A 23,979-nucleotide genomic window follows, 5' to 3' on the forward strand; every position below is an offset into this window, starting at 1 on the left:
CGCTGCCCCCTCCACCCCCCTCCTTTTTTCCTTTCACCACATACCAAGACACCCTCTCAGGTAGGGGCTTTAATCAGAGCCTTAGGAGATCCATCTGAATCTCCAGGGAGGGAGAGAGGGGCAGAGAGACAGGGAGGGTAGAGACAGGAAGTAGGAGAGGAAGAAAATGGGGATAGGGATTGGTTTGACAAAGGGGGGCAGAGGTGGTTGATTGTCTGGAGGGGGGGCTTTATATTGTTCCTCACTCTTGGGTTAATCAGTTGTTTGCACTTCACTGCATTTCATAGGTACTTCACTGAATGTTAGGCACATCGGTACACTGCAGAGAAAGAGCCCCTGAGAGACGGGGCTCCCTGGCTCGTTACTGCCTCCCGCAGCTTCATAATGAGATGATTGTCATGATGGTCCTGGATAGGTGTTCCTGTCTTTATTGCCCTCATGGAGGGACATTCTTGTTTGTCTTCTATCTAGAAAGAGGTTAATGGCATGTTCTGTGGGGTTTGGGTAAACATTTCCCCTGTACAGCTCACAGCGAGGGGTCAGTGCTGCAATCTCAGGCTGAGCGCAGCCTGCATACAGAGGGCTAATAAAGATGTTCTGCTTTCTGTACGTGTGTGTGTGTGTTGATGCGTGTATGAGACAGAAAGAGAGAGAGAGAGAGGGAGAGAGAGAGAGAAAACAAGTAGAGTTGGAGGGAGACAGACACGGACACAGGCCGAGAGAGGTGACACTTCTGGACAAGCCTCATTGTCATTGTCAAGGCCTGATGGTTCGAGATGCTCTGTCGTATAATGTTGCCCTCTCGGTGGCTCGTCCACACAGCGTTACAGACATGATTGTGCAGTCCGGTTGTGGCTGTGTGACTGTCAGGCAACCCTAAATGCAAATTTTGTTCCAGTAAGACATCTGGCATTTAAATAAAAATATCAAGTCTTTCGGATACATGAAACCAAAACATGATAAAAATCTTTAGTGAGCAAAATAATACTTAAAAATGAATTTGACGATGGTAAATATCATTTGCACTAGCTGCTTCACAGTTATGTCATACAAGGTTAAATGCAAATTAGAGTATGTGTGCGCTTTGGAGGATCTCTGATAGTCATCATCTGAGCGTGTTTATCCTTTTCCCTATATAGATGAAGTTACATCAAACTGTTCTGTCAATCCGTATTACCAGGATGGAGTCCTTGTATGGCTTTCCTCACAAAGGCCTAAAAGTCTGTGTACCTTTCTTTAAAGCTCAGAAGCACAAAGAAAGCTGGATTTTACTTATTTAGCTCCCAGCTTTGATCCAGCAATTTACAAAGGTTTCTTCAAATAGAGCCTGTAGATGCGGGCGGTACTTGAAAAACAAAGCAACTCAAAAATGAAGAGGCTGGGGGAAAGGAGCTGTGTGCATGTGAGTGTGATGAACTTTTGTCTTGCAGAGGTTACAAAGAGCCTATTCTTGTCCCATGTTCCAAGTTTTGTCGCTTGTCTGCTACATTAGAGCCTCCTGAAGCTCGGTCGGTTGAGTGAAAGAGACAACAGACCGAGGGAAAGCACTGTTATAATGTCTTAAGTATCATTAGCATGAGATGAATGGGATAAATGGAGAGTTCAAGGGCGACAGAACAGGTGAAGCAGAGACTGTGAGCACTGATTTTCATTCAACATAATACTGCATAATTTGACCATGAACATTAATATAACAACACATTATGCTGATTGCTGTGATTGCTAAAAAGTAGGTTGCATAGAGGTTCTAGGTAGCTAGCTAGCGCAACAAATATAGAATGATTTATTTTTTTTGCAACAACACCATATGAAACGATATGCAGTTGTTGCCAGTTCTCACTCCTAACGCAGCAAGTACAGCAGCTTGGTTAGTGGCCCAACACTTCAAACTATGATGCTACAGGTAACCCTCTAGCATCATTTCTAGAGGCGCCCCTCGAGCGTTGTAGTATGGAAAGCGAGACAACTCCACATCAGGAGTTGGCTCGAAGCAGCTGGATGGGTCAAACACAGGACTAACACCCAGGAAACCCAGTTTGTGTGCAACCAAAAGTCAGAGTTGACTTTAACTGTGACTGTAACTCACATAATGTCAGGTAAGTTACGTAACTGGACTTAGGTTCTTATGTTAACCTGAATTATGATGTGTCCCTAATCCTAACCAAATTTAAAAGTCCTAAAAGTCATAATAAGTGAAACTTTTGTAGGCAAGTTTTATTTTGAAAGTCTAACCAAATGTTGCAAATTTATTATTGCTTTGTACATGCTAAACTGAAGCTAGAGTGGCAGGTAAAGCGTCATAGTTTGAAGCTTAGGGCAACCAAAGCAGGCGTATTTGATGAGATGAGAGTGAGCATGTGTTATTGTTGTGTATTATAACAGCACATATTTAGAGGAAAGAAGAACTAATTTGTGAGCTCAAAGTATTAATTTGAAGGTACAAAATGTCTAATTACCTCCTCTTCTAGTCTGGCTACCTGCGTAAAGTTGTGAATTACAATCAGCTTTGAAATTACAGAATAAAATTAGGTTAACATTGTCATCACTGATTATGATTAGTTTTTGTAGTTTAAGAAATGTTCGAGTCCCCTCAGTATACGTTTTCTCCTTATTGACTGAGCCCAAATCATCACAGTTGAAGGAACATGCACATGCCCAGTCACGCCAGTATCTCAGTCAGAGCTCTGTATTTCTACTTATATCCGTCATGTAATACATTCATTGTTACAAAGCGTCTTTGTCTCACTTCTCCTGCACAGTGCAGATATTTTCACATTCGCACACTGTGTGCATTTCACAGAAGGGGGAGACTATAGGCTTAGCAGTGAGACCGAGAGGAGGCGCAGATATTTGTGCGTGTGGTCTCTGCAGGAAGCTCCGATTCTTACATCATCTCCAGATTGGCTGTGAATCTTACATTTTCCATAATTCACATTCCTTTATTTACTAAGTCTTGTACTGTGCAAAGCGCATCTGAATTGCCACCAGGGAATCTGGCTCTGTCTGTTGTGGCTGAAGAAGCGAGCTTTGTTTACATTGTTTGATTAATTGCATATAAAGAGCATAATGAGCTCTTGATGTCCTGTGCATCGGATCCTGCTGCTACAGTTTGTACAGTAAATGTAATCAGAGATTCAGCCTCTTGCCCTTGGTGAGCTCATGGTGCTGTTGTGTTTACGTGCGCATTCAGCATATTCCCCCGATGTAGGGCAGCATGGTACTACGTGTGGACAGGTTAGGTCATGCCAGTGAATGATTTCTCCCCGGATCTGATTAATTCCTGGGACATTTACATGCAGACTTGGGGCAAATAGTACTTTATGAACAATACATTACATTTCCTCTCTACCTCGAGACAATCTGTCTAGCTGCAGGTAAGGTGTTGATCAATTCTTAATGACCAGATACTTTTCTCTAAATAAATATTATTTCTTGGAACACCGCCTGGCAATAAAGACAGCAAGACAGTATGAATAATATTTGCAATTGCAGCACCAAAATGTTTTTTTGTTTTTTCACAAGTGTTTGCCAAATAGCCTCCCAACATGCTGCTATCGGAGCTGCAAACCTTCAAATGAATCCTGCTCTCTCCGTTCAGGGCCACGCCACTTTCTCCTCTCAGGCCAATTAGCTCCTGGTGCTCACATGTAACAAGCATGCTAATTGGGTGCTACTGAAGCTCGAAAGCCAATTAAAAATGTCTAGGAAAAAAAGATCCAGCTTCTCTTTGTCTCTCATTCACTTGTGCTCTCTTCTTCTTTTTTTCCTACCCTCCCCCCAGTGCCTTCTCCTGCCTAATCATACCTCTACCACTTTCACTCCCCCGCTCTCTTTTTCTACACTTTCTCTGTGGAATGCGCTGAGTGTGGGGTTGGCGGCCCAACCATATACTTGTCATTTACGTAGAGGTTTTCTGCGGCGGGATCGACATTTTCTGAGTGAGGGGAACCAGCGGCACCTGACCCCTGTATTGATGACGAGGCAGCCAAGCGCAACAGTGAAAAAGATAGGAGAGAAAAAAAAACGCACCAAGTCGTTCTTTCTGAAGTGTTTCTCTTCAAATTTGAAAGGGTAAGCTCGAGGGTATCGGCTTCCACCAAAGTGAGGAGGAAAATGTTTGGGCTTCTCACATTTTTTTTTTCTTCTTCTTCCGTGCATGAAAAGTGCAGAAAATTGACTTCAGCGCGTGTCACACAAAAATGGGTCAGGGGAAGATTGTGCAATACCAGTATTATGTGTCACTAAGCACACTGCCATGGACCAATGCATCCGTGTTCTTGACACTCTCTCCTCGCATCACACCACAGATGCGGCCACCGTAGACCTGCCATATGTCTGTGTCTGTGTCTCGCTGCACGCTGAGAATAAGCAACCAGCATTTTTCCCTCTGTCATTTTTACACATGCCTCAGATAGGCAGTGAGCATGAATGCATAACCAAAAAAAGTTTAATTTGTTTAAGTGTTCTCCAACAGTTATTTTAGTCTTTATTAAAGTAGACTTTTGTTTGCAGAAAAAGTGACTTCTCAGGGGAGCTTACGAGGTGTTAAAAGATGCAAGCTCACACATGCACACAAATAAACATAGTCACACATTCGACTGCACGCCCCGGTATGTGACATTTGCACTAACATGCCAAATCCTTCCATTATTCCCATTTATCTCGAAAATATGTTAATTGAAATATTCTGTAGAAAGAGCTGTGATGAGTATTCTAGGTGAGAGTTTTGTACGATGCAGCATTAGGGCGTCTTATCAGAGGACACACTGAGCCCCTCTCCAGCGGGTCCACTCCTGGAAGACATGCTGCAGTTTAAACTAATTACTCAGGCCACACAGGGCCTTTACCCATTCTTTTAAGGGACAAATTGCGTTCTGTTGCCGATCAATTTGTCCTCTGTGCCAGATTTGTCAACCTCCAGTGCCCCTGAGCGGTTGCCATTATGAAGCAAAAAAAAAAAAGGCCTGGGCACTGGACGTGAGACCTCTGCAAAGGCTCCCCCTGCTCTCCTCATCATCAATTACGTCTATATCATTTTCTTTCTGCTGCCCGCTTTAGAAAAGAAATTAAAAAGGGCCATTGTTTTTCTAATCCCCCTGGGATGAAAGCATTTACTACGCTGCTGCACCGTGCACGGCCATCCTGCCGATTAGGGAGTGAATGGAATCACAATCGAGGGATGCACTCGGCATTGTCTCCTATTATGTGGCTGGTGGCCCTGAATATTGTGCAAAAATTAATTTCGTTCCATCTGATGGGATTTTCAACCTTGGAGAGTACGAAATGTTAATCCTGGCAGGCAGGCGGGTGGCCATCGTGGAATGCCTGGCTGTTTTACTGGCGAATGTGGACAGGGCACAAACATAGTTGATTGTGTGAGAGCCCTTAACCAGCCCATAAAGATGGCAGGCCAGAGGCGCTGGACAAATGAGCAGGAGAGATAGTGCTTTTTAAAGGCCGCAGGGCAGGAGAGTTGTGGTGGATGGCAGCAACCAGGTCCATTTGTCCTCTTGATCTTGAACATATACTGCAATACAGTATAACAGGCTGGTGCCCAGGTTGTTCAGGTGAAGAATCTCAGCTTCTACATTTATTGAAAGACGGGTTCATGAACAATGTTGCAGTCACAAAAAAAAGAAAAGCGAGTCTTGTTGACTTTTCCAAGTGCATTTTACTCCTGGAAGTAAGTGTATCCATCGGATTAGGGTCTGTCTATCATCTGTCTGGTGTTTCATTCAATCTGGAAAACAAAACAAAACGAGTGTGTTTTCCTGTTTTCACCTGGGCTAATCAAATGAAACAAGAAATCTCAAACCTGAAAAAAAACAAATCTTATTTGTGTTTTGATGTTATTCTGTTTTTCGCTGCATTTCTCCGCTGAGCACATGCACACACTTACCGTGCACTTACCTCGCGGGAACATAACGAGTCATATTTGTGTGGTGGTAAATACTTAACTAAATGTAATTACTGTACATACAGGCAACATACAAGGGAAAAAAAGTGATAATGTGTGAAGTTGCTGAGACTATTGCTGTTGTTGCTTCTCCAACATAACAATGATTAACCTCTCGTAGCCTATAACTATATATTGCTGATATAAAAATGCCTATATAATTATTGTGCAGGCTATAGGTTGTCTGGTATCTGTCATAAACACTAATCTTAGACGGAAATCATTAAAATGTCCAATAATATTCCATATTTTGCATCACTTTCAGCACACAGTGAAGACTGTGAGTAAGACTTGTATTTTTGTTTTCTTGTTTATCTGATGATTATTGATTCACTTGAAAACAGAAAAACACCGTTTTGTTTCACCGATGATACACGGACAGATTAGAAAGACCCTCCCATAGGTCACAGGTTTTTATTGACAAAAATGAGAAACCTTTACAGGATATGATTGCCTGTGTTATAAAATATTGAAAGATGTACCGCAGGTAATGATCGTGGAAAGATGAGTGTCAGCCTCAGTGGATGCGTTTTGTTTTAATACGTCTTGAAAGCTGGTAAGCCGAGCAGCTCCTTCACACCCTTCCACCTCGTCGACACATTCACTATCTTTCCCTCGCTGACAGGTGGAGTCAGACTCCGCCGTGCATGCTCTCCTGTGCTAATTTATCCACTTCTTTAGCTGTAATGAGGCAGAACTGGTAAATGTGGGGACAGCATTGTTAACATTGCTGCTTCACTGGGGAAGAGGAGAAGGCTGACAAATAGTGGAGAGGGATGGAAATGAGGCCTGGGTACTGTCATACCTCCAAGACTGATGCTTTTAGTCTTTTCCAGAGGCTGGATTGCTGTCTCGTAGTTTGGCGGCACGCTGGAATATGTCATTTCCTCAACCAATTAAACATCAAAGTTTCTGCTGCATCAAGATCAGGCTGTTTGGCAATAACAACTGGAAGGAAAAATCAAAAACAAACCAAAAATGAATATTTGAGGATGGGATTTTTTTTTGTGCCTCAAAATCATTAAACATTCTTTTTTTGGCTAATTAACTACCCATCCTGTTCAATTTGGAAAGATCAATTTGAGAGGATCAAGGTGTAAATCTAGCTTTTTAGTTGCGTGACGTTCAAAGGATGTCTCTGTCTAGTTTCAGACAATCTGATGTCTCAATGGAAACAGGTGTTGACACCCCACAATGAGCTGGCAACAGAAAAGGTGACAGCTGCGTTGAAAACTGAACAATTGCTTGAGTAATTTTCCTTATCCCCATGATAAATTTGTGCTTTCCTTTCCTTTCCTTTCCTTTCCTTTCCTTTCCTTTCCTTTCACTCATTCTCCTTCCTGTTAGGTAAGTTAGCGGCCTTTCATCGCAATTCACAACTCTTTCTGGCAATCACAGAAGACATCCAGGCAATCTGCATGTATTTGTTCAAAGAAAAAACAAGGGGTGAAGAAAACATGATGTTGCTGAGTTCAGCAAATCACTCTTGCAGCCTGACTTATCAAACACTGCAGTTAATCACACGTGGACCACTTTAAAAACTTGTGCTGATTCGAAAACACACACACACACACACACACACACACACACACACACACACACACACACACACACACACGTGGTGACACATAAGCAGAGGACCTTGGAGGTACATTTCAGGACTTAAATATGTCATAGGACGTCTGATATTTTTGGGAAGGGATGGAGTCATAGAACGAGGAGAGCAAAAGAGGAAGGAGATAAACTGATGAGTCATCATGAAAGAGAGAGAGAGAGAGAGAGAGAGAGAGAGAGAGCACAGGAGGAGATGCATTCTTGCATAATTAACACCCGAGCATCACCAGGACAAACTCCTCCATCAGCGTGTCCAAAGGATTAACTACGCCACGCTCCTCTTATCTCCCCCATTTCGTTTAAGAAAGAAAATGACCTTGCGCTTGTTTACATGCTGATTAAAGACAGGAGGGAGAGAAGGAGACAGCGAGAAAGTCAAACTGTAATCAGAAGAGTTTGTTAAGGGAAGTATTTTCGGCGCTGGTGCCTTCTCAGCAGATACAGCGAGCCGCTGCCAGACTGTGTCACAGGAGCAACGCAGGGAAAAAAAAAAAAAAAAACCTCAACCACCTGATGTAGCAGCTAACGAGCAATGAGTGGGCTGGGACAAAAAGAGTGTGCGTGCGTGCGTGCGTGCTCAGTGCGTGCATGCGCGTGTGTTTGTTTGTGAAGGTGGCGTGTGATAAAAAGTATGTTTGGTGTGTGGGTGGTTCCATTAGTTAGTCTGCCTGTTTTTATTGCACTGGGAATAACTGCTGTTTCTGGGCTCCTATGAGTCAGTCTATATACTATACTATATGTGTGTGTGTGCCGTGTGTGTAGTGTGTGTGTGTGTGTGATGTGAGTGCTCTTGTAGTTTTTTCATGGAGGAACCTGTGTGAATTTAAGACCTTTGAAGTAAGAGCATTTGTGCAGACTCATTTTAGTTTCTTCAAGAGGCCAGTTTAGAGTTTTTTCCTCTGGTTTGGGATGAAGGGAGCTCTATGTTCAGTGTTTTTACATTGCTGTCTGTAATTGTAGTAAGTGTAATTTGTTGGTAAAATCACTGTAAAGAGCTAAACCAGGAGAGACTTGCATCTAGAGTACCCGAGGTACTGCTGTGGTAAATATTCCAAACATGAAGGCCACTTTTCTCACCACCTTTCTGCCTCTGCTGTTTGTTTCTCCTTTTCCCCCCTAAAAAGTTGTCTCTTCTCTTTACTACTGGAGATAACTTTGTTTTATCATTTAGCACTGGGATAGCTGCACCTCTTTGTGCCATAAAACCCTTTGTGCAGTAAAGCGATAAAATCAGAGTACCCACAAAATCTCAGTGGAAAAGGCTCGATATGAAATGCAGCATATAGGGGAATAAGAGGGTCTCAAGGTAGAAAGGAGAAAGGGTCATGGTTAATATGCTGTAATCAGTGGTAAATGAAAGGATACGTTCATATTTTGTCAAGTCTGTCTTTAAAGGAGACATATTAGGCTCATTTTTAGGTTCATAACTTTATTTTGGGTCACTGCTAGAATAGCTTTACATGCTTTAGTGCTCAGTAAACCCACTGTATTCCCCCCTCTGCCTGAAACGCTCAGTCTGCTCTGATTGGTTGGCTCACACTTGCCTGAGACAGCATTGCTAACAACAACAGAGCAGCAGTGCTAAATCAATCATTACGTGCCCAACTAAACCGTAAATGCAAATGTGTGACTCTGTGACGAGTGATGTCACAAAGTCATGGAATTAAAGGCGGGACTACTGACGAGGCGTTTCAGGAGCAGTGTTTTCTGCGGCGGAGAGGAGCTTCTGTTGGTGCGGACTTTGACCTTTTTAACTTTCAACATGTTTTACATGCACACGAACAAATATAACACACTTAAGACAAGGAGAAAAATTTAAAAAAGCTAGGTCTCCTTTAAACAACAGTCAGGTGCCCGTATATGAACATGGAGGGCTGTAATTATTCCTCATGTTTATTCCGGCCTTGAAGAGCTCCTTTTCCTAAATCAAGCGGGCATCTTCCGAAGCTTTTTAAGTATGAAATCCTCTTTTTGTGTTACCATTTGTACAACTACAAAGGGGGGACTTTGTACTAAAAAAGACTGTTTGGAAGATTCACACTTTGGTTGATTAACTGTGACTTCTGAAGTCTCATGTTAGCTTCAGCTGAACTTTAGGATTCACCCATCGCTGTCTGTCTTTCTTCCTTCCTTTTTTTCCTCTCCGTCTCTCTCATTGCGTAGTCTTTATTGCTGTCATCTCTCCTCCTTTCCTCATGTCACTACAGTATTGGTCCTTTATCCTCTGCAGACTGTGACTCACACAAGCAGGGAAAGAAAGTCCTCTGCGTGAGGAGAAAAAAAAAAGTGATATATTGTAAACATACAGCATATCAATCCCTCTGCTAGTTTTTATCCTTATTTTTCTCATATTATGTTTGTCCTACTTTTCTAAAGGGCCTATTGGACATCTACTGGGGACTATTTGAATTACAGCAATGGGGACAGACTGTTTGCTTGATAGGAACAAGTATTGCATCAGCCTCACTTCAGGCTTTTACCATTTCATGCCAGGCTTCTCTACTCCAAACAGAGATGTATCTAAAAACCAGACACAACTCATTGACTTACTCTTTAATAGTTACAGTAATGTGATGTGAAGCACACAGTTTTTGAAGAGGGATCAGTCATGCAGTCATGAATGATCTGGGGCTTCTTGCTTTATGGTGTTTTTACTGTACTGCCTTACAGTTTGTGTCTTATATTGTGCTGTGTTTACTTGTATATATTTATTGTAGAGTTTGTCTTTGTATTGTCTTGGGTATTTGTTGTTGAGTTTTATGCATTTTAAAGGCCTATCTAGGGACGGGCATTGCAAAACTTAGACTATAAATGCTGCAGTGTGTGGCATCAGTTTATGCTACACACTTGTCCCTATACAAATAAAACTAAAAGTGAAATATGTAAGGATTTTGTTTAAAACATTCAAAAATGAACTATTATCAACAGAATGTGAAGTGCTAACATTTTCAACATTATTTCAAAGATGTCTATGTATTGTGCTGCAGTTAGCATGCTAAGAAGCTAGCTCCTAGCCACTTTGTACCTCAAGATGTGATAGTCCGATAGTAAACAAGACCAACACTCACCTGGTGCTCCCAAGCTCCCAGTCTGGGCAGTCACCTAACACGACCCTTAGCTGCACGGTTAACTGAGCTCATTAGCTAACAGGAGCTACAGTTAGTGGTTGCTCTGGTGAAATATTGCCCTCCATTTGTTCAGAGTATAAATTCAACAAATTGGCCAGTTCTTACATATTGCACCTTTAAATAAATACATTTTGTGGGTGTATTTCTTTTTTTTTTTTTGCCCTTTAGATTCTGCAAAAGGTTTGGGGACACTGTCCACTCGAGGCAAAAAGAAAAATTCATTCTAAATAAATGTTTTAGTGAGCATTTCATCTTACGTAACAGTGAAATAACCATTAACTAAAGTTTAATTAACTATAAATTTACCATTTATTAATTGATTTTTTTGGTGGTTACTAAAGTACACTGTTGTGATTAATGAACTTCATATTTGTTATATTTAAAAACTACAACATAAATAACAGAAAACTTGTCTACAGTATTTGAAAATATTGCACGTATAAAAGCTAAACTCTCAATTTAACCCTGTATTAAACACATTCATTCAAAGGCTTAATTTCCGTAGTTTACTCAATTGGTAATGTAGGATATAAGGTGCAGCCGTACCTGTAAATAACAGCTACTCGCATAACATTTTCTCATCACAGACAGGCAGATAGTAAGACGGAAGGAATCTGAAGGCGAACAAGGTAAGCGATACAGAGGAGTGAAAGGTGAAATGAGGGTGCACAGGCCCCCGCTAGTTTCCGTACAGTCAGACCCGCCACTGCAGAGGAAGGCTCTGACAGTGAGGTGTCAGAAATAGCACCAAGGCTAACACCTCACCTCTTGCTTATTAATGCATCGCTCTCATAGCTGCCTCCCGATCACACACACAAACACAGCACAGTGCCACAAGCAATGTAACACACACCAACAAACTTCGCATAGCACAGTCGTGAGCACACATCTCACCCAAACACACACCCGTGCGGGGACACACACACAGACACATACACACAGACATATACACACACTCTACATTGTCAGATCAATATTGCATTACTGCAGTATGTTCTCTTCAGAGAGGTTACAGTGATAGGTGAGGGGTGTGGGTAAAAACTGTCTCTTCTGTCTGTACAGTGGCCAGACACATGGGGCAGATCTGAGGAGGCTTCACAGCTCTGACAGCCAGTTTCACCTTCTGGCTTCAATGCTGTCGCTCCTTGGTCTCCTCCAAGACTCTACCTGGGGCCTATGATCATCTATACAGCATCTGTAAGGTTTAGAGAGATGTGTGTAGGTGTGTGTGCTGGTGGCTGATATTCTTTTAGATATTGCTCAGTCTCAGAAAGCAGAAAGCCCTTGCGTACGTTAGATGACTATGGATTTTGTATTTTCTAATATTTACCACAAAATCTACAGTACTTTTAGTCCATTGTTTTTTAATTGTTTTTTATTGAAGGTTTGGTTAATTTGGATTAAGATTGGGGTCAATTATTTGAATTAGTCAATGTAAAGTTGAGGTGGTTTTGTCCCAATTTGTGCAAATAAGTTAGAAACTTCTGTGAGTGCATGTTTTTGCGTGCCCATCTAGGTTTGTGCATGCACATGTGTGGACCTGAGGGAGTGGAGTCCTTGATGCCGACTGAAGCCGCAGCTTTTCCATTTAAACTGTATCATTAAAACGGGCAGAGAGGCGAGGGAGACGGCCCCTCCACACCTCATAAAGTGTGAGTGCCATGCCAGGCGAAGTGCCACGCACCGCTGCGTTTACGGCGAGCCAAACGCACTTTTTACACACCTTGTCCTCTCTCTCTCTCTCTCTCTTTCTCTCAAACCGCTTTCATAGCTATCTGTTTATATCATACTACTCACTCTCTGCTTTTCCAACTTTCAGGTTTGCCCCTGCTAAGTATTGACCGGCATTTCAACTGCCCCCTTTAGATGCCTCGCTCTCTCTCTTTTTTTTTATGTTAAATTTCTCCAACAAGGAGTTGGAGCGTAACATTGAAAGGGTATAATCAATGGAAAAGCACCACTTAGGGAGCCCATTTGATGCATACTGTAGGGCAGAGTTGATTCAAGGGTGTGGATTGAGTCAAGCCTCATTTCGTATCCTCCCCAATTAGTCATCCAGCTTGTGCCCTCTGTAACCCCCTTTTCTGGAGAGGCACGGGGCCAGACGGGCTCTCGTTTCACACTAAACTATGGATGAGTTAATTTTTTTTTTTTACCCTCTCAATCCCAGCGCTTTTTCTGCAAGAAGATAGAGCCATTTCTTTTTTTTTTTACTCTTTCTCTCTCCTCCCTCCCTCCCCTTCCTCCTGCTTCTCACCTTTTCTGTGATAAGCCCAGGCAGACTCCCCTCTCCCCTAACCTCTACATCTCCTTCTCCACCTCCTCCTTCACTCCCTCGCGCTCGCACCTCTCCAACTTTTCCACCCGTCCGCCCATTTTCCCTCCACTATAAATCTCTACCCAAATCCTACTTAAACCCGCATCAGCAGCTGTCCTTAAAACTCCATTATCTACAATTACTTCAGCATTAGGGAGCCAGAGCACACCTGCCCCCACATAAAAGTGCCCTCGCCTAAAAATATTAAACCTGCCCAAAAGGGATTTGTGCTATTTTTTTCCTCCTTTTTGTTGTACCTGTGGTGAGGCTTTGAACCAAAAAATGCCGTCAGTCTGGATGCATGCTCCTGATTAGTGGGTGGGTGTGTGGATGCGGGCTGTGCGCACAGTATTTAGAGTTGGGTGGGTTTCCCAGCGTGATCACAGGTGGGAGGTCACTAGCCCCACCTGATTGGAGGAGAGCGCCGGCGGGCTGGAGTGTGTGTGGTCATTTGCATGTGAGCCATTGACTGTGCAGCTATGACTAACATTGCACAGTGTTTTTCAGGGTTTTCTGCTATAGCAAAAGCAATAATGACACCTATCCAGCCACTATGGACACAGGCTTTTTTACTTGGGTGAGGTGTTGGAGCCTTTCTGTAAGTATTAGTCAGGAAAATTTCAATAATAATACGGTAACAGAAAACAATTTAAATGTACTGATGATGCAGTTAGGTGCAGAACAAAAATGTTCATTATATTAAAAAATGACCTAACTCAACTTAATTATGTTGATGAAGGTTCTCAGTCATCCAGGTCATGGTAATTCTGAGCGAAGAACTTAGAATCAACTTAATTATAGAACAACCTTCACTGAACGCTCTTTTAGACTGAATTAACCCAAGTGTCCCTCATCAAAATATTTAATACATCAATAAAAGTTATAGTTAATTCATCTGGTTTCTCATTAAAGTCAGGATTAAAGGGTCATCATTACTGTGAAACATGATGATGGTGAGGTGAAAGTTTGTTATGTTGTATCAGCCACAACAAGTATATATATATATATTTATTGTGCTATGTTATGTTGGGTTTTTTATGAATAAAATTGCCAAACTTGTTTTCACTGGTGAGCTCGCAATATACGTACAGTAAATGGTGATTGCAAAAGAGTGTCTGTTTGCTGCACCGTTCGCTGAATTATTGCTGCTCTTTGGCTCCGTTCCCTTGAGGAAAATTCTAATCAAAATCAAATTTCACCCTTGTTTTTGCTATGAGCAGGTTACAAGAACTGATCTGGTAATTAGCTTGTAAGGACGTAGAGTTTAGTGGTCAAACATGCTAATCAGGCTCCGACAAAGGAAGGGGTTCGGGTGTTTGTGGTCACTGTGCCAGACAGATGCCAGAGGAACAAGCCAATTTAAGGCGAACTCGCACAAAAATATGCTGGTGTTGATGATCCTAATAATGGTCCTTATGTGTACTTGCATGTGTGTGTGTGTGTGAGATGTGTGAAAAATGCTGCAGGCTGGGGGGGTGGGGGGTGGGTGGCATGGTGCGAGTGTTGGTAACAGACACATAGCGAGGCCGGTCGGCGGGGGCAAGGAGGAGGAGGGTGGTCGAGCGGACTCAGCTGTAGGTAGCCTGATCTGCTCTGATTGACAGTGATGGCAGATAAGGTGCTTGTGGAGAAGGGAATGTGAGCAGAGCTGCAGGCAGAGATAAGGGCCAAGATTAGCACCCTGCCACGTCACACACAGAGAGGCAGAGAGGCAGAGTCCAGCAGAGAGTGAAAGATTGAGATGTTGACGCCGAAAGGTATTGGCTACAGTGAATACAATGGGCAACCAAGAGTAAAGACTGAGTTTATTGTATGTATGTGTCTGAATGAAGACTCTGTGTGTGTGTGTGTGGTTGTTCATCAGACCGTGTCCCAGGTAGCATGCACACACACCCTGTTGAGTGGAGGCAGCTCAGTTGGGGGGGCTTCAAGGAGGAGGGCAACTAATCAGCTCATAATCCAAGCGGCTGCCGTTTCCAGGGCAACGCTGCTGTACATTCATGCGTGGCAAACAAATACACTCTCTCCCCTTTTTTCCCCGTCTCCCTCTTTATGTTTCTCTCCCACCTCTTTTCTCGTTCTCCTTTGCTCGTCCTCTCACCCCGTTTCTCGTTCTTTCCTCCTTGGCACTGCCTGTCAACGCAGCTCCATTTTCACTTTCTCCTTCTCTTTCTGTTCCCTTCAGTCCCCTCTACCTAACCCCATGAAAATAGACTCATATATCTCCCTCTCCTGCTAATTTTCTCTCCTCTTCACTGTCAACACAACATCCATCCATTCTCCTTTCTACGTCTTCACTCTTTCTTTCTGTAGTCCTGTCCTTTATATTCTCACTTCCTGTCTCTTTAATTTTGGCCTCCTCACATTCCCCCCCTGTAAACACAGACCCCCCGTCATCCCTCTGCTTTGCCTCTGCTCTTCACTTTTTTAATTTCCTTTTTCTCCCCCTCCTTTTCCCCCTCTCTTTTTTTCATCTCTTCCTCCCTTTTTTCCTGTAAACACTCTTGTCTTCACCCCTCCTCCCTCCCCTCATGCCAGGGGGTCCAAGGTTGGTGTATTTGTGCAGTGATGTTGGAGGCCTTGATGATCACTCTCTAGGAGATGATTATGTGGTCAGGGCCCTGCAGCCTCCTCTCCTGCCCTGCACTGCTGGAGCTCTGCTCTGCTTCTGTGTGTCTCCCTGTGTGTGTGTGGGTGTGTGTGTGTGTGCATGGAAGTACACACCATGTGGATATATGATCATGTGCTTATTTGTGTATGTGTGTGGACATTCGTGCATGAATGTACAGTTCATCTTCCTCTCATTAATCCACTAATATATGCCGCTAATTAATACGCATGTAAAGACTGTTGTATTACTTGCCATAAAAAAGCACGTCTCCTGCAGACCAAAGCCTTAAAGAATTCATGCATATTTCATGTATTAAACATGTTTAATTTCATAGAATGAGGATTTAAATATTGATGAACTGTGCTCATTTTGTACATCATTTTCTGAATAGGTCGTCTGTGTGTTGGTTTGCCTGTTGAGTATGCATGCAGCCTCTTTGTCTAAGTCTGCGTCGGCCACATGTCTTTCCCCTCGCCGTCTGTCTGCCGTGAAGCTGAGCGCTCCTCTGGAGCAGTGATGTAAATAACACATAACTGTAAATAAACAACACATAACGGTAGCACTCGCTGGCTCTGTTTGCTCCCTTGCTGCTATCTCTTTCACCATCTTTTTCTCTCCTTCTTTTGACCTCTATCTGTTTTTTTCTTCTTCTTCAGTCTCCCTCCAAACTGCCAAGCCCCACCCCAAAAGCAAACACAGATGCCCGGAGCCCCTGGCATTTTGACTAGCTGCTATATTTTTACCAGAGCGGGGCTGTCTGATTGCTCTGGTGTAAGTGCGAGAGAACTGCCGGTCATGGTGTTCCAGCCAGCCAAATCACCCTCTATCTCTCTCACTCACTGCTGGAGCAATGGCCTGACTGCGCTCATCGCTTTCACCTAGGAGCACAAGCAGAGGTTGGGCTGCGCCTCCATGCCACAGAGACAATCGATTGCTTTCATAAAATAAAATGGTGGACATGAAAGGAGCTTGATAAATGACGGGCTATTTGGCCCTAATTGCAACCCTTTAAAATGTCTCGGTGATGATTTGAGCAGGCTTCGACTGAAGTTACCGAGATCAAAGTGAAGAGAGAAAGATTAAAACGCACTGACTGGCTGCGTCTTAACTGCATGTCTCCGACTCGTGACCCCACATGGCCTCCAGCTCGGAGGAACGGCCGATATTCTGCACCTTACAGCCAAATAAATCAAAGTCTCCACAGAAAGCTGTCTTATCATGAGTTACACCAGTTCCTGGATCCTGTTGCAGTTAATCATCATCCCTCAACCTCAGCCTCATTATGGCTTACTAGCTCTGAATAAACATAGAAGGATGGTAGTCGAAGAAAAAGTGAGAGTTAGGGTCTTGGAAGCTCATCAGCAGCGCATTTAGGGGAGGCAATCAAAAGGAAACATTTAAGTGTCAAACACATGAGCTGCAAACACAACCAAGCCGAGAGAACAAATATTAATAAAGACAGATGGCTGTCAAAAAAACGGGTGTATGATTGGTAGAATCGGGAGGTAGTGTGTGTGTGCTGGGGGGGTGATGGAGATAAATGGGGTTAGATCAAAAGGAGCCATTAGGACGATGGAGGGGAGCAAAGAGGGGGGGAGCGGAGAGGAGAGCAGGGAGCCGGTGCTGGTCTGCCAGGCATCCCCTGAGCCGACTCAGAGACGATGTTTAATCAGGCCCGTGAACCTACGAGACTGAGGTCACCCCGGCACACTCATTAGACCTGATGGGAGCACTGTACCACGACAGATGAGTGCAATCTTTACTCCGTTCATCCATCTCTCAAAACACACACATATAATCACCTCGCACCCCCTCGCGTGGCCCTCCCCATCCTCTACTGCCCCCGAATGCCTCATCTCTTCACCCTATTATTTGTGTCTACATACGTGCACACAAGGACGCAAGTATACACATACTTACACATCACGCACGCACGCATTGGCCTCCTCTTTGTAGCTTTGGCCGTTACACGTTGTATGTAAGCAATTGTTGGGCAAGAGCCAAGGATCTCCAGGAAAGATGAGCCTCAGAATTGATAAAGTGGACAAAAGGAAATGACTCTGTAATGGATGGCAGGAGGCTTGTAGGGAACAAATAAATACAAGGCTCCAAATGCGCCATCGGATTAATAGCAGTCACTCGTCCAAAAGCTTCATTTGCCACAGCTCACCCTTAAATACATTCATAAAAAAAACTAAACGCAATGTTTAATCAATGCGGTCTGCCACCTGGAAATGACGATTACTCCTCTCGGACCAAACATGTTTGGAGTCGGGGGAGTTGATAAGGGTTAGATGGGGATGTTTGCTGAAGCTAAGCACACAGTCCTGTATGCTTCCCTCCACCTACATTAAGGAGCAGAGATTTATTACCATGCAAATGACAATCCACAGTGCATGCCAAGGAGTTAATTACATGCCAACCTATCAGAGGAGTTACATGACAAAATAGATTTGGCATTGGCAGATTAGGATGGAATCAGGAGGAGGAGGAAGAAGGAAAAAAATAGAGGGAGAAAAGGTGTTTGCATTGGTGCTGTGTCAATTCCAGTTGAGAGCATTCCAGTTGTGGTCACAACATTTTAGAGATTGTCTGGACACACACAAACAGCCCCAGAAAAATAAACATCAGACAGGTTAGCCTGCAGTATTGTTATTGCATCCAGTATTACAAAGAAAGACAATAAGTATATTGTCTGTCTTTTATTGCCTCTGTTGCCTCTCCCTCACTTCACCAGCCCGCCAGTTGGAAATATCCAAACTGTTTATATTACAGCACTTCTTTTGCTGAATGTTGGTTATTGAAACTGGCAAGGATGAGAACTGTCAATATAATGAGACAATATTCACACCCCGTGCACTCGGTATACAATACAGAGAAAACAGCGTTGCATAGACATCCCAGAGCAAACAAGAATTTCATTGCCGTTGTGCAAAAGGAAACTTACCTCTGCAAAAGAAAAGGGGGAATAAAGAGTACTTTATATTTCTCTTACGGGAAGAGCAGAGAATGTCCTATAAATCCTGATCGTGACAGCCGTGTAAATATTTATGTTCACAAGCCAGACTGAGACTAACAGCAGAGGACATTGTGACTGGGGAACTGGGAATGTAGCCTACCCTGCTCGGCGCATTAACTCAATATTCATCTTCCTCCCTCGCTCTATTTCTCCCAGTATCTTCCCTGCTGCAGACCACACATGTATATTCATTACTGACCTCTGACTGTCTCAACTGTGGAAGCCGTGAGCCCTGAAGGCCGGTGTGATGGCACCGTGAAGCCCATCATGAGCGCGCAACGGCGGCTCAATGAGAGGCTTTTGTGTGTCGCAAAAAATGAGAGGTAATGAATGCGGATGCGAGTGTGAGCTGTCTGGAGCGGCCATTTGTATCTTTGTTTGCTTCACTGTGGTTCTGCCAGCTCTCTTTAGGGCAAGTGACTTGTGCTGTGAGTGGACAGAGGAGGGGGTGACAACATGGGAAAGGACATGACTCGGTAGGCTGCTGGGGATGCTGCTGGGGAATTTTCCAGTGGATACTGAGGGGTGGTGGGTGAGAGAGAGGGTGGCAGTTGGTGTCAAAGCCGCTTTTGTCTCATCTTTGTTTCAAAGTGTGCAGATAGGTATCCTTGCGGATAGGACAGCGGCTTTGTGAGGATTAAAACATATAATTTACAAGCAGTTGTAATGGTGTTGATATAAGTAGAGAAAGATGTCTGGAAGGCTTGTGTGAGGGGCTGGGTAAAGTCTGAAATTATCTGATGCCAACATAATTCTTGGGTTTCCGTACCAATGACATATTTCTCTGGCACTTCACATTGAATAAATAAAGATGTGTTTTATCTACGGTCCACGACTTTGTCCAAGAAAGCCACATTGTTAGAGGATTGCTAAGTTATGCACCTAAGTAATGCACTCTTTGTCCCCAGAGGATGAACCCTATGGACTTTAGTGATCCCCTGACTTTTCCTCGACCATCACCAGCAGGCAGACATTTTTTTTTTTTTTAGCGAAAACTATTGAATGAATTGCCATAAAATTTGGTGAACACATTCATGTTCCCCTCAGGACGAACCCTGCATATGTGATTGTTGAACACACTATTGTAAGATGGTGCAGTAAACATTAGACCTTCTAAACATCAGCATATTAGCACTGGCTGCATCTGATATTTCATACTAACGTGCTATTTAATATGCTTAAAAAGAATGTGAGAGTTTTGAGTATGTCTGAAACCAATAGTGTCTGAACTGAGTACAGGACACTACACAAGCATAGATATCCCACAATGCATCATGGTAGTGCCAACATAACAGACAATGACCAGGGCAGCGCTTGCATTACATCAATAATGCTTAAATAAGTGTTAGTACAAGGTGTCACTTTGTTAGGGCAATACATTTTTTTATTTTTAAATCAGCTCATCGTTCATAGGCTCTCTGGAAGTGGCTGGGCAGTACGTCCCAAAAGATACATCATTCTGTTTACTCACATAAACATATGTTAAATGACAGTGCACCTGTTGGGTATGTAGTGCATAGTATGCTGTTTCAGATGAATCGATTGTCATGTTGTGTGCATGTTGGCATGCAGATATTAGCATTTATCCCCAAAGCCCAGCGAGCATGGCTGTACACTCTTTGTGCTTTGCTTAAGAAAAATAAGCAAAAATGCCAAATGCACAGTTGCATTGTATAAAAAACTTTGTCTAAATCCAAAACCAGCAAAATTATTATTCACATCAGGAAAAAATCTTATTAAAGAACAAGTAAGCCAAGACAAGAAATCTGAAGAAGCAACACAAAAACTTCTGAAGTTTGGGTGTCAAACCCAGCCCTATATGTGTGTGCGTGTGTCCTTGTGCGTCTTTGTGCGAACATTATTTCTTCATTACCACGGCAGGAATTTGAAAACAATCCAGTATGTATAGTTAGTGTTGGCAGAATGTTAGCGCCTTGCGTATGTTTGTGTGTGTGTGTGTGTGTGTGTGTGTGTGTGTGTGTGTGAGTGTGGGAGAGAGAGAATACGTCTATATGTGTGTGGGAGATGAGGGGACTGCTGTGGCCGCTGGGAGACAGGGGGTCTAACGAGGATGTATGGCTGTTTCAAAATCCATCTGCAGACATTTTTCTACCGTCATTCACTCCTTCTGTCTCCCCACAACACACCTCATCCCACCTCTTCACACACACACACACACACACATATATACACACACACACTCCAACAACAATCCTCTGTGTGCCATTACGTCCACTATTACAGCATTCTCCCAGAGCTGACAAATCGGAGGCGTGCTTGGAATCCAGAGCTGCAGTGGCCCGAGCCTCGTCTTAGCCCCTGTAATGGAGGTAAAACCTTTATCAGTCTTCTAAGCTGCCCGGGTCCTATCTCTGCCTTACCTCCAGGTTATTTAGATCCACTTTGGCTTCAAAAAATTCCAGCATAGGAAAGGTCTCGCTATCATCTCATTTCTTTTTGCAGCTGATTAATTAGCTGATAGTTTAATTTTCATTTAAGAGGGGGAAATGTATGTAATGATTGAGCTTCGGTATAGGTCTCGGTGCTTAGAATAATAGTAAAGGGTATAATGATAAGACACGTACAGTCAAAGACACTCTGAGGGATCTTATAGGAGAGTATTTAAACACAATTTTATGGACTATTGTGAAAGAAGCTGCATCCCAGTAAAAGCAGATTTTGCCTTAAAACAGGTCATCTTTATTTTTGGAGTGTCTGAGTTTCCTTCTATTTACATCTTTCAGTACAGCATTTAAATTGGCTTTCTGCAGTGCTGCAGGTGTTTTTCAACTGATGCAAGAAACAAAATCAATGATTGACAGCCTATTTGTTTTCAAATGATTGCAATCCCCATACATTCAATATATCCCTCTCTGAGCTTGTGTATGAGCAGGAATATACGTCTGCATTTATTTTCAGTTTGCAGTTTTCTTGGATTACCTCTGAATTGGAACAGCTGTACAATAACACCCCCTCAATGTGCAGCATGTTTTTTTTTAAATTATTTGGATGGAACAAAATCTTTAAACCATTTTCAAATCATCATGCTTGTTTTATAAAAAGCCATTTTTTTCCCACACATCTGTGAAGCTCCTTTAGTACCTGATGCCATTTTTAGGATAGGCAGGAACAACACTTGGCAGCTGAGCCTGTTCTCTCATTTCACCCACAGAGTTAAATAGGAAAATTAGAGCGGAGTGCAAACTGTTTAAGTCATTCATGTCAGTGTTTGAGCAGGTTCCTGGTGTTTTCAGGCAGGTTTGACAGCTCAGACACTTGTTGATTTGCACTCATTTAGTCAGCTGTTTAGTTGTCCCCAACGCAGCATGGACTGATTTGGAAAAAAAGTGAAACAAAAGCCTTCATAATGTACATTTACATGTAATTTATGTTTTTTTCATTTTGCAGTGTGAAAGTTAAGTAAAGCCAATTTACTTATCTAGCTTTGATTCATAGCGTAAGCTGTTTTCATCCACCTTCACATCTCCACCCCAAATACCTTATGCAAACATGAATTGACAGACTATTACCATGTAAACAGAAATTACACAGACTGCAACACTGACAGCAAATTGGATAAAATGCTTACTTGACCCAGCTGCACAGCTACTGCTGCACATCCCAACTATATTTTGGATGCTTAAAAATTAAGCCACGGCTGTTATTATTAATTTACTTAGATATGAGAGGTTTGTGGTAATTCTTGTCTCTCTCAACATAATTAGAATAAGTACATATTTTTGATAAATAAGTGCAAAAATATTCTGAAGCTTGAAAACTAAATGTGTTGGGATACGTTTGATTGATCACATATTTGACTAATTTAATCTCCAGGTAGCACCAGGCCACTTTCCACAGTACAAGCAGAAACTCGGTGAACAACAACAGACCATGGCGCACTGATGTATACTACATACCAGAGAATACACAACATTGCATGCACACAATTAATACTTTTTTTGGAAGGTATTTTAACAACCCAAGTGGCACTTGGAAATAGAGAGGATTATATGAAAGGTCTGTAGTTGTTTACCTGTTCACTTGATATAGCTGAAAATATCTGCAAATTAAATTTCACAGTCTGCGCTTAAACCTCAGCTAATCCAAATATTGAGCTGAGGAGCGCATTTTAATTAAAAACACTGGGATCACAGTACAGAACTAGTCTGATTCAGGTGAAAGGTAAAAATCACACTGGAAGACGGCATCATCCACATCAGACGGAGTCCTCCGAATCAATAAACAGTGAGACGGGCTGATTTGCATCTACTGTACAAACACGATCGGTCTCTTTTACTGTTTGGGAAGAGGAGTGCCGCGCCTCTCATTACTCATAATAATGCAAGTTAGCATATTTTATCAGCCAAAACAATGCAATCCGATTAAAAACAAATTATGACAGCATTGTTTGTTTGGAGGACTAAGACATTAGGCCAACTTATTCAGCTCAATTACTGTATGACTTGTCTGGCTTAATGAATGAAATTGTCAGAGACCAAAACTGTCGGTATTTGAGATGAATAACTCGCACGGCATTAATTTGTCATATTGAGTTTCTTTACCATGCAGCGATCTTCTTGTCTAACTAAAAAGTCAGCAGGCACCGTTAGATTAATGACAAGTTTTTATTCCGGATACAAAGTAATAAAAGCAAAATGCAGAGACGTGACATCTGAAGGTAACTTATGATCACACATTGCACTGTTTTGGTGCAACACTTTTGCCTCGCTGCCTTGGTAATAGGTACCCAGCTGCACCTTAGCTGGGTGATGTCATTGTCACCGATGGGCCCGGGGTCAGCATGTTGTGTCAACCTCACAACTCTTCTGTCTTTTCCCTCCTTATCTGCTCTCCCAGGTAGCTGTCTAATCCACCCTCCTCTGCATGTCCGCTTGCCTCAAACTTCTTTGTTCCTCTTCTCTTCTCTTCTCTTCTCTTCTCTTCTCTTCTCTTCTCTTCTCTTGCCTTTGATCCAAATAGTGGACAAAGATAGACAGAGGAATAACTGCTCTTCTTGCTCTTTGGGCAAATGTCAGCATGGAGAAGCAGCACACCTTGCCTGATATTACAGTTTTCACCAGATTTCCCCCTGCCTTTTATTCCCTCTCCTCTTCTTTCATCTCCTCCTCCTCCTTTTCCACCAGACAGCTTAGATTCATTTCTCTCTGATGGCTCCATCTGAACCTGGTGGGGTAAAGGGAGGGCAAAACAGAAACAATAGCATAGGGCTTTCCTGAGGTCTTTCACAGATGCCAGGTTGAATCAAACAATATCAGCATGCAAGTGAATCACCCCGGACGATAATGTAATATTTGTCACGCGCTGTTCATGTAT

The 23,979-nt window shown here is 42.8% G+C and overlaps 1 protein-coding gene across 16 annotated transcripts in view; it reads left to right on the forward strand.

Annotated features, from left to right (window-relative positions):
* Positions 1-23,979, forward strand: part of celf6 (CUGBP Elav-like family member 6) — a 142,498-nt gene that overhangs the window by 11,467 nt on the left and 107,052 nt on the right. The gene's annotated exons all lie outside the window — the stretch shown is intronic.

Source organism: Pagrus major, chromosome 4 (assembly GCF_040436345.1).
Source record: "Pagrus major chromosome 4, Pma_NU_1.0".
NCBI lineage: Eukaryota > Metazoa > Chordata > Actinopteri > Spariformes > Sparidae > Pagrus > Pagrus major.